Raw genomic sequence first — 10,801 nt, forward strand, 5'->3', positions numbered from 1 at the left:
ACCCCTCCCCACGGGCAACCCCCCCCCCCCCCCCCCACGGGCAACCCCCCACACACACCCCCGTCGCGGAACCCCCCGGGTCCCGTCGCAAACACACACACACACACACGCAACGTTTAGCGCGAGTCGTCTCGTGACACACAGAGCCAGCGTGTGCGCGCCTGCGCACACACACACACGGGCAACAGTGTGTCGCGGCTGGATTGGATGCGACGCATGCGCAGTTGATCGGGCACAGATGAAGACACCAAGACAGACAGACAGACAGAGGTTACTCAAATTTTAGGAGGATTATAGGAGGATATCCTCTTGTAACCAGTTGCAATGAAGGGTAACGGAGCATCTTTGAACATCAGTTTTCTGACTTATGGAGAAATCAATCCTGTACAAATAAATGACAGACATCTCTGTTGTCTAGTGTCTACTCTACTAGATAGATGAAGTACATAACATTGTCAGTTTCAAAACTCTGCCATAATTACATGCCACATAACAAACACTCAAATGTACAATCCCTCAGAATTATGCCCAGCTGGTTCCAATATTGATTTGGTTGATAAACACTCACATCAGGATGGTGCAGATAGAGACTATCAATCATGTCTGTGTTCTATCACAGACACACTTATACTGTGGTATATAACTGTCTTGATTAATGCAAGATACTTTAAATGTAAGTGAAAGTACAATTCTACAAAAGTTTCCCTATGTTCTGCAGCAGTTGTGTATTTGGCTACCTGCAAGCCTTAAGTTGAGCTCTATTCTTAACTACAAACCCTCCATAAAGAACTTGCTTGAATAGCAACTGGACCTAATTATAACCATCAATTAGTTGAATGGTAATGTAACCCGAGATTCAAACCCAGGGCTCCCCAATGGGGAGGGACACTATAAAGCCAAACATCCACTAGGCTAAGAGGGAATCCCCCCTTGGCCAGGGTAGATATTGATCTGTATGTCTCTGCTACCCCCTTTTTCCACTTCCAATTGACCGGCGCAAACCAAGTTTTGTTTTTATGTTTTATTGTCTCCGCCAGGCCGAAAGGCATGGCGAGAGAGTATGTTTTCGCCCCTGTCCGTCCGTCCGTCCGTCCGTCCGTCCGTCCGTCCGTCCGTCCGTCCGTGTGTCCGTCCGTCATTCTGTCATTTTGTGTACAGCTAATCTCTGGCACCGTTGGCTTGATCGCAGAGAAACTGTGCACACACACTCCCTGGATGCCAGAGCAGAACCTCTGCCCCAAATTTTCACATGGGCCTGTTATAGCGCCACCAGGAGGCCGCTTTTTGCAAAACAAATTTTTTGACAGTACTCCTACAGATTTTAGCCAAAAATCCCCCAAATCGGTACACAGTATCTCTATAGTCATTAAAAGAAACGGCTAATTTCAGATTTTTCATATTCCATCCTGATTGGCAAAAATTGTCTTTCAAAGTTTGCAGGAGTGCTCTGTTTTGAACAAAATGCCTCAAATCATGAACACAGCATGCAATTTCCGTGAAATTTTGCTCACACATTCCCATTAGGCCGAGGAAGAAATGCCATTTGAAAATGTTCAAATCAGCCTCATGGTGGCGCTGTAACAGGCCGATTCGTGTTTTTACCTATAACTGCACCGATCAGTGTAAAACTTTGTATGCACACTCTCTAGAGGCCAAGGAAAAACCTATTTTTCACATTTGCCTTTTATAGCGCCACCAGGAGGCAGACTTATGTAAAACATTTTTTTTGATATTAAGCCTTCAGATTTGATCAAAATTTCACGCAGATAGGTACACATGATCTCTATAGTCATGTGATCAAGACGGATCTGTTTGATTTTTCATATTCCATCCTGATTGGCTAAAATTGACATGTAATGTTTGCAGGAGTGGCCCGTTTTGAACAAAATGCCGCAAATCATGAACGCAGCGTCCGATTGTGGTGAAACTTTGAACGCACATTTGCACTACGTTGAGGAACAAATGCCACCCTTTTAACATTGGCATGTTATAGCGCCACCAGCAGGTCAAAATTAGCAAAACACATTTTTAGAACAAAATGCCTCAAATCATGCATGCAGTGTCCGATTGCCGTGCACAGCCTAGGAATAAATGGCACCCTTTTCACATTGGCCTTTTATAGCGCCACCAGGAGGCCATAATAACCTACCTGACCTGGCGGAGATTTGTGCTCCGAGGAGCACTTTTTCTAGTTTGTTATTGTTCTTATTGCTGCTCTGATGATTATGTTTGTTCATTGATGCAGTCCTGCTGCGCTTACTAATGTAATTTCATGTTTGTTTTTATGTTGCACTCTCTGCTGCAAAACCAATTGGTCTTTAGGGACAAATAAAGTTTAAGTGACTCCAAGGTCATACAAAGGCTTAAATTCAAGGTGCTGATACCTGCTGATACCCTGAACCGGACACCCCATTGACACCATCTTTGCTCACAGCAACCTTTCTCGCCTCTCTTTCCACTGTCTCCTTGACATCTTTCTTCTTTCCAAACATCAATCCCTTCTGTTTCCTTTCTCCCGTTATCTCTTTTTATACAACACCAAATTCTGGACATTCATGGATGAACTGCAACAGTGCATACACAAAGGGCTGCTGTGGCCTTCAACGTATTCATGTTTGATTGCTTAACTTTAATAGATTAATTTTGCACTTATAGATTTAACTCATGACCTACAGTATACTATTATTACTGTACCGTATGGCCTGGTTGGACATGAACATTCCTCTGAATGCAGAGAATGCAGAAGTGGCCACAATGCCATATTTTTAGCCTTGATCCACAAACTTCGGGCTGTTTTGCTGGCTTGTCGACATTCAGTCACTCAATGCTGTCCTGTGATGTTACAGCAATTTCTGAGAAGTAACGGGAATGTGCAGCTTTGATCATTGTGACAGTCCTGATTGAGTACCTGGCATCTACACCAGGTGCACTAGTGAGAGCATACCGAAGGTCCAGGGGGCGTGGCTAACCAGATACGCCAGGCCAGCCAAATGAAAATGCTTATCCTTTCTTAACATTAGGCCTTTTCAGTTCAACTTCCAGGACTCAGGGTATGGATCTGGAGCAGTAGCTCTCAGTTGGCTCAAATTTCCTGAGCATCACTTCAACTGGCCATCCCTGCCGGCTGATAACAATAATGTGGTTATCAGTAGTTGGGTTGGAGCAGCCCTCCTTCACTTCCATCACCACCACCACCACCAGGTCTGTGTTTGTGAGCCGTGTGGTCAGACCCCCTAGTGGCACTGATGGAGGCCAGGTCTGTGACTACTGCTTCTCCAGCCAGCTCTTCTTTCTCTGCACCATGATCTAATTTAGCACTTGGGCACGCTGTTCAACCACTTCTTAATGATAGACACATGTGTCTGGAAGGAGCTGCAGGCAGAGAGAGGGAAAGCAGACAAGAGAGAGAGAAAGGGGGGGGGGGGTTCTGAAGGGCCCTTCTTGGTGTTCATATTAACATACTGTTATACTACATGGAATACCAGATGGGTGGGTTTTACTGTACTGTATATGTATGTCATACAGTATGACAGTATAGTATAGTTCACAGTTCGGTCATGTATAACCTGTTGTTACTCTCCTTTGATTTATTTGCTTTTATGTCCTTATAATATTAACCCATTAAGACCTGAGGCCAAATTCTTCAAATGCCTTCTAAATCTGTTGTTCAGTCAGGAACACTCAGGTCAAAGTAGATTTAACCATTTATTGCAGTTTGCAGTACAGTTAAGCTTGGTGTTAAAGGCTCCGCTCTTGGAGATATTCCCTGAATTTTGTCCAAGCAGCATGCTAAGCAAAATCAGGGAATGTTAAGCAAAACCCCCATAGGGATACAATATCAAACAATAAGCAATACATTGACATATTTGTGTGAATTAGCACATATAACTTCACAAGTATTTGAATTGAGCCTATGCCAGACTCTGATCAAAAGGTGGAGGCTGGGGTGGAGGAGGCAGCTAAGCAGCAGCAGCAAGACAAGCAGAGACCTAATGAATGCAAAGCTGTATTTAAAGGGACCTCCTTGTTAAGGCGTGAGCTCTGATTGGAGTATGAATGTGTGATGTAATGACCAGCAGAGCTGTGAATGGGGAATAGGAGACTAGGCTGATGTTCACATCAGCTGACTGACAGACGATTACAGCTGAGGCGTGCAAGACTTCCGTGCCCTGCATGAACTAACGCTATGCTTCATTTCTCACACTTAAAAAAATAAAATAGCAGATAGTTCAGATATTTACTCATTATACCAATGTACCCCACCACCCCCATATAATCATTGTCACTGCCAATCCACATACTGTTTGGTCTGGGGGAGGGTGTATACAACCACACCTCCTCCAATACACATGGAGTCGCCGGCCACTTCTTTTCACCTGCGTAGTTTTACTGGGAGGACTTAACGTGTGTGGAAGAACACGTACTCCTCCCAGTTCCGTCGACTCCCTGCTGAACAGGAAGCGGAACTGACCAACATGTAGAACTCGCTATTGCAGTGACAGAGTGATGTAATTGTCGAGCCTGGCAGGACAATTAGCCCATGCCCTAGATACCGTTATTGATCCTGTGGGGGAAATTCCTCCCCAACGGGATCACCACCTTATCGTGGTGGGGTGGTTTGCACGTCTCCATGACCCCTAGAGCTATGTCGGCAGGAGTATTGTACTCCTGGCAGGGTCACCCAGGCCGAACAGGTCGAAGGGTAGAGACCAGACAAACTGGCCCTCCAGGTTGGGGGTTGGGCTGATAACCCGCTCCCGGAAAAAACACATTATTACAGAAACCAGAAGCAGAGCAAAATCACCATGAAGGCCTTATGTGCCACAAGGCACGAAGTGGATAGGTAACAGGGGGAAATTCAAGTGCCAGAGCGCTGGTGGGATGATTGCTCTGCGATCGTAAATTTAGCAATTATTACATAATTGTTGTTTACCGATTTGAAAAGTGTTTTGATTTGGGGGTCCTTGGCCTTCTATCAGCCTGCACAAGGAATGTGATTCTGACTGGCCTAGTGGTATGCACGATTAGCTGCGGACAGACAGACACGCACGCACACACACACACACGCATGCACACACACCCTAACCCTAACAAATGGTTAGTAACAAATAATGTGTGGAAGGGGGAACGGAATAAATGGTGAAGCCTAATATAGGCTACAGTATACTTTGCTATACGACTATTTTGTGCTTTTTAGGTGAAGTTGAAGTAGAGAGAGAGAGAGAGAGAGAGAGAGAGAGAGAGAGAGAGAGAGAGAGAGAGAGAGAGAGAGAGAGAGAGAGAGAGAGAGAGAGAGAGAGAGAGAGAGAGAGAGAGAGAGAGAGAGAGAGAGAGAGAGAGAGAGAGAGAGAGAGAGAGAGAGAGAGAGAGAGAGAGAGAGAGAGAGAGAGAGAGAGAGAGAGAGAGAGATCAACAGAGTAGTGCGTTGTTCTGAGAGAGGGTATACTCCCACCCCCACTCCTGACGGGTTCTGTAGCAAGCATGCTTGCATACACACAGGCGTGCACACACACACAGGAAGGGGACTCTTAAAGTGACAGTGTTGCATGAGCGGTGTTTGTTTTCTTAGTCTTTTACACTGGAAAAGAAAAGATGCTGAAAAAGGCAACAGCGTGTTTGTCTGCATTGAGCTGAGGGTGTTTTGATAAGGTGAAGCAGGATGAGAATGGGCACCAGATGGTGATCAAGAATGGTTGACAAGATGTTTGTTTTTATTTTCATCAAGAGGGCCTGCAGTCTTGTATCTTTTCTTCTTGCCAGCAAATTATTGCTTAACAAGTGTACTTAGTCATATGTTTTTAGAGCCACCGGGACAATGTTTTGCGTTTTATTTTTATTTACACCTTTTCATATATTTCTTGTCAAAGCTATATTAGGCCTATATTGTATTATAAACTAGAAAAGGTGCTCCTCGGAGCACAGGTCTCCGCCAGGTCAGATACGTTATGTAGGCCTCCTGGTGGCGCTGTAATAGGCCAATGTGAAAAGGGTGCCATTTCTTCTTAGGGCTTTCACGGCAATCGGACACTGCATTCATGATTTGAGGCATTTTGTTCCAAAATTGTGTTATGCCAAATTAGACCTGCTGGTGGCGCTATAACAGGCCAATGTGAAAAGGGTGGCATTACTTCCTCGGCCAGTGGGAATGTGCGTGTGAAATTTCACGGTAATGGCAAGCTGCGTTCATGATTTGAGGCATTTTGTTCAAAACGGACCAATCCTGCAAACTTTGGAAGCCAACCTTAGCCAATGAGGATGGAATCTGGAAAATCAGACATATCCGTGTTGATCACATGACTATAGAGATACTGTGTACCCATTTGCATGACGTTTGGATAAAATCTGTAGGAGTACTATCAAAAAATGGGCTTTGCACAAATCGGCCTCCTGGTGGCGCTATAACAGGCCCATGTGAAAAATTTGGGGCAGAGGTTATGAATTGGCATCCAGTGAGTGTGTGTGCACAGTTTTGCTGCGATCAAGCCAACGGTGCCAGAGATTAGCTGCTCACAGACGGACGGATACACGGACGGACGGACGGACAGGGTGCAAAACATTCTCTCTCGCCATGCCTTTCGGCCTGGCGGAGACAATTATGATGTTTTCAGATGTTTCAGTGTTGTGTCGTTATCCCCAACCACTTTTTATGTCACGCCTTGCTATGCTTTGGTGGACAAGTGACCAGATATTATTCATGCGTATGTCAAATTCTTTGCACGTGACTTAACACGCGACAGCATGTTTTTCTCTCACCCCACCAGCCCCAGACGTTTTGGAGTCTGTTAGGTTTTGAGTCTGTGTGACAATTTCACAAGTCCTACATACTGTAGACCTGGTTTCAACTGGAATGCCTGACCTTCTTATAAGATCTAAATAATCAACTGCATTGAATGGTTAACATTTGAAACCATTTAAACCTCTCTCTTGCCATTTAAATTTTAAATGGCAAGAGAGGCAAACCTACACCCAATGCATGTTGGCTCTGCTGCGTCTTTCTATGGGTTTTAACTTTAAACTTGCCTCATTGCCTTATTTCAGAATGCATGGGACACAAGCTTCTGCTGGCTCATACCTCCTGTCTTGGTCTTCCCAGGTGATTTGCTAAATGTGCTCGATACCCTAAACTGCACGGAGAGAACAGGCTGGGCTTTGTTGCAGCTCTGGGCGAGGAGGGGATCGTGTGCACACATACTACACACACACACTCACACACGCCAATAAAGAGAGGAAGAAAAACGGAGGAGAAAGTTGGGGGGGGATGTTTTTCTCCATGGAATGGTGGGTTGGTCGGGAAAGGTAGGTGGTGGCTGTCGCTCTCTGGCTGTGTGTTGTGTTTGCTGTGAAATGCAAGAGGTAGACGAAGCAACCAGACCGCCACACCTGGCAGCGTTTTCTTATTCACCTAGGCTGAAAGAGAGAGAGAGTGCCAATATTGTTTGCTAATCAAACAATATCAGAGTTCAGATGCAAAAACAGATCTCTACGTGTGTGTGTGTGTGTGTGTGTGTGTGTGTGTGTGTGTGTGTGTCTGTGCACGCACTCCAGGGAATATCACACTGGTGTTTGTTTATATATTTTAAGAAAGGCTTGTATCTGTTATTGCAGAAGAATTACTGTTATTTCAACACTGTGACAACACTGGATGAGATACGTGAGCCCAAAAATGCTTTGAAGAAAGAATGAAAGGGTGAGCTACAGACTTGACTAAGATAAATACAGACAGAAAGAGAGAGACAATAGTTTGGGTTGCATACAATAGACCCCCCATAGCTTGCCCAATTCATCTTCACGTGGACTGAGCAAGTGTGTCCTGCATTATGCAGGGAGCTAATTGGCTGTGGTACAAACAAGGAAACTGATGCAGTCACCAATCCCATGGCCCTTTTGGCATCTTCCTGCCCCCTTGTGTCATCTGACACCCCTCCCACCCCTCTTAAGGTTTATAACCAGAAGAGAGCAGAGCAGTCATTCTAGAGTGTTCTGTCCTTCCTGATTGAAAGTGATGCAGACGACAGTTTACTGAGTCAGTTTTGATTCACTCTCTTTTTAGTATACTTCGGCAACTTTTTAAAGATCCCTTTTTGTTTTTTCTTAAATTTTGTTTTGTTTTTTGTTTTGTTTTTTTCATCTTGAGGAACATCACTTGTTTTTATTCTTGTTTTACCCTCCATCAGTCAGTCAGTCAGTCAGTCACTCCACCTCACGGTCAGTCTCTCTCATCCTCTTCCTGGATTGAGTGAGTCTGTCCTCTGTGTTATGAGAAAAACCTCTTCACATCTTTAAGAGCCGACTGATACGCACTACACTAGGTACGTACGATTATTTATGTTCACTCACGTTCATGAGCGTGTGTGTATGTGTGTGTGTATGTGTACTAAAATGTGTGATTAGTGTATATAAGCGTTGTGTTAGAGATGGCTTTTTTGGGCTAAAGTTGCCGGGCACACAGACTGCATGCCTGTACTAGAAATAGCCCTGGGGGGTATTGCAATCCCTAATTTAGCCCAGGAGCCAGTTTGGCTCTTGTGGTCCCCTGAATGACTCCCCTCTCTTGCTTAACTGGTTATCTGTTTTCCTTTCAATGTGTCTGTCATTGGTATTCATCAGGCTGTAACTTTCCACTGCATCCACTGGCAACAAGGATGCAGCAGAGGCTAAATGATCACTTTCAATATCCCGTTTTTAATTCATAGTTTATATTATAGTGAGTATCAGTGCTAACATCAGACTGCTTAGGTTCTTAATACAAACCAGGGTCTTAAATTCTGCAAAACTCCTGTGTGATTGACATTATGCTCAGAGAATGACATTCTGTGTTCTTCTCTGCGGATGCAAAGTTGTATTTGTTCATCACCTTATTGTACTGTGTACTTGTAATGTTTTTTTTTTATTGTATTGTTTTCAATGGCAGAAGAATCTTTTGATTCTTTTTCATTCTCTCTTCCTCTCTACCTCTGGCTCTCATTCTCTTCTCCTTACTTTTTCCATTCTTCCCCTGTCTTTCTCCCCTCTCTCTTCAAGGTCTTTTCATGTCACTCACTGACTGTCACATTGACTCGCCACTTTTGTGTGTGCAGTGTGTTGGCACTCGTCCTGGGTTCAGTTCATCCTCATTGTAATCATTCCTGTCATGGTGATCAAATGTCACAAACTCCATGGGTTGATTTAGTCCTACTGACCTGCCAGCTGGACAGCTCCCTGCACAGTGAAATCTGGAGTGTTCATTTAACTCAGAGTGTGAAAATTGACCCTATGGGCCCCTTTATGGGCACTTATGGAAACCAGACCCTTATGGGTCTATTGTCACACTCTCAGAGTTAAATTAATACTCCGGATTTTTACTGTGCGTAACTCCACAGATTAGCTCTAGTTTGTCTTCCAAGTGCCTGGGCTTTGATGTGCCTACCATGTACTTAGACAGATCCCTCTATTGTCAGCTCAGTCCTTGTCACACCCACCTCAGAGATCTATGAGTGGACGAACAGCTTGTCTTGTCATAGATAATGTGATCATAAGGCCATATCTTTGTCCCCACGGTGTTTTCCAACAGTCCAATCCAAACAGTGCCCTGCCTTTCACTTGCGATTGCCATGGCAGCTACTGTACAGGCTGTTTACAACATCCTTCAAACGTTTTTTTTAATAACTACTAAATATCTTTGCATAGTTGTAAGTGCAGATTAGTGTAAAACATAATCTGAAGTGAGTTTCAATAGTTTTATGTAACATAGCCCGCTGTAAAATATGCTTCTCCTGTGGGTATAAGGTTTCTTGCCCCCATGTGAACATAACGCAAGTGATATATGATATGATATATTCTCTGTGTCTATTCACATGACATAATTTCTGAACATGCATTGCTTGCATGTGATGTATGTGTGTGAATCTATTCAGTCATCATGTTGGACAGTTGTCCCCAAATTTGAGTTATTTTGGTTTTATATGTGGTGACAGAGCTTGCGCAATAGTCCCATAGACCACTTGCCTCTCGTCTCTTCTTTTTTACTTGTTAAGTGAATTTCTTTGCCAATACCACAAGCTAACAGTAACTGATATGATGTTTACCAGAGATTTTGCTAATTGATAGCTCTTTGCAGCAGATTTATGTTGTTTGGCTCCTACTCTGCTTGTTGATGTCGAACTACGAAGGAATAGTTTTCCATACACAGCCCACACCTGGCTGCAAATCCACATGGGCCAAATGTTTGAGCTGTCTATTTTAGGGTGACTGACCCTGTAGAGAGAGAAGAAAAGAGGAAAGGTGATAGCAGTATAGGGTAAATGATAGAATAGATTACATTTAGAGAGCCTCAGGGGTTTGACTCAATACCTGTAGAAGTCTAGCTGTTTGAATCAACTTGTTTTTCTTTATTGTTTGTTCTTGTCAGAATGTCAGTGGGGAGAGAGAAGTGAGGAACAGTCTAGATGGAACGAGGGACATAGAGAAGGAGGGAGGAGAGATGTAGTAGTAGGTTGGCCTCCAAGCTTGTTTTTTTCCATTAGCACATGTATGTGGTGCTGCTGTGACTGACTGACTTTCTCTCTCTCTCTCTCTCTCTCTCTCTCTCTCTCTCTCTCTCTCTCTCTCTCTCTCTCTCTCTCTCTCTCTCTCTTTCAATGATTCATTCTCACTCTATCTCTATCTCTGACTGTGTGTGTCAGTGTGAAAGACAGCACGTTTGTGTCTGGAACACAGTGAGGTCACTCGTCACCCTGTTTCAACTTGATGTCTTTTATGAGGTGTGTGCACGCGTGCTTGCGCACAAACATATGTGAGTGTGTGAGAGAGAGTGAGTGTGTGT

At 44.1% G+C, this 10,801-nt stretch overlaps 1 protein-coding gene across 1 annotated transcript in view; it reads left to right on the forward strand.

Moving 5' to 3' along the window:
• Positions 1–7,964: 7,964 nt before the first annotated feature.
• Positions 7,965–10,801, forward strand: part of LOC308077918 (high affinity choline transporter 1-like) — a 20,939-nt gene continuing 18,102 nt past the window's right edge. Inside the window, exon 1 of the mRNA XM_080418916.1 lies at positions 7,965–8,309. The gene's annotated coding sequence lies outside the window, so the exon portion shown is untranslated. The remainder of the gene's footprint in view (positions 8,310–10,801) is intronic.

This window comes from Gymnoscopelus braueri (assembly GCF_963280865.1).
Source record: "Gymnoscopelus braueri genome assembly, chromosome: 2".
NCBI lineage: Eukaryota > Metazoa > Chordata > Actinopteri > Myctophiformes > Myctophidae > Gymnoscopelus > Gymnoscopelus braueri.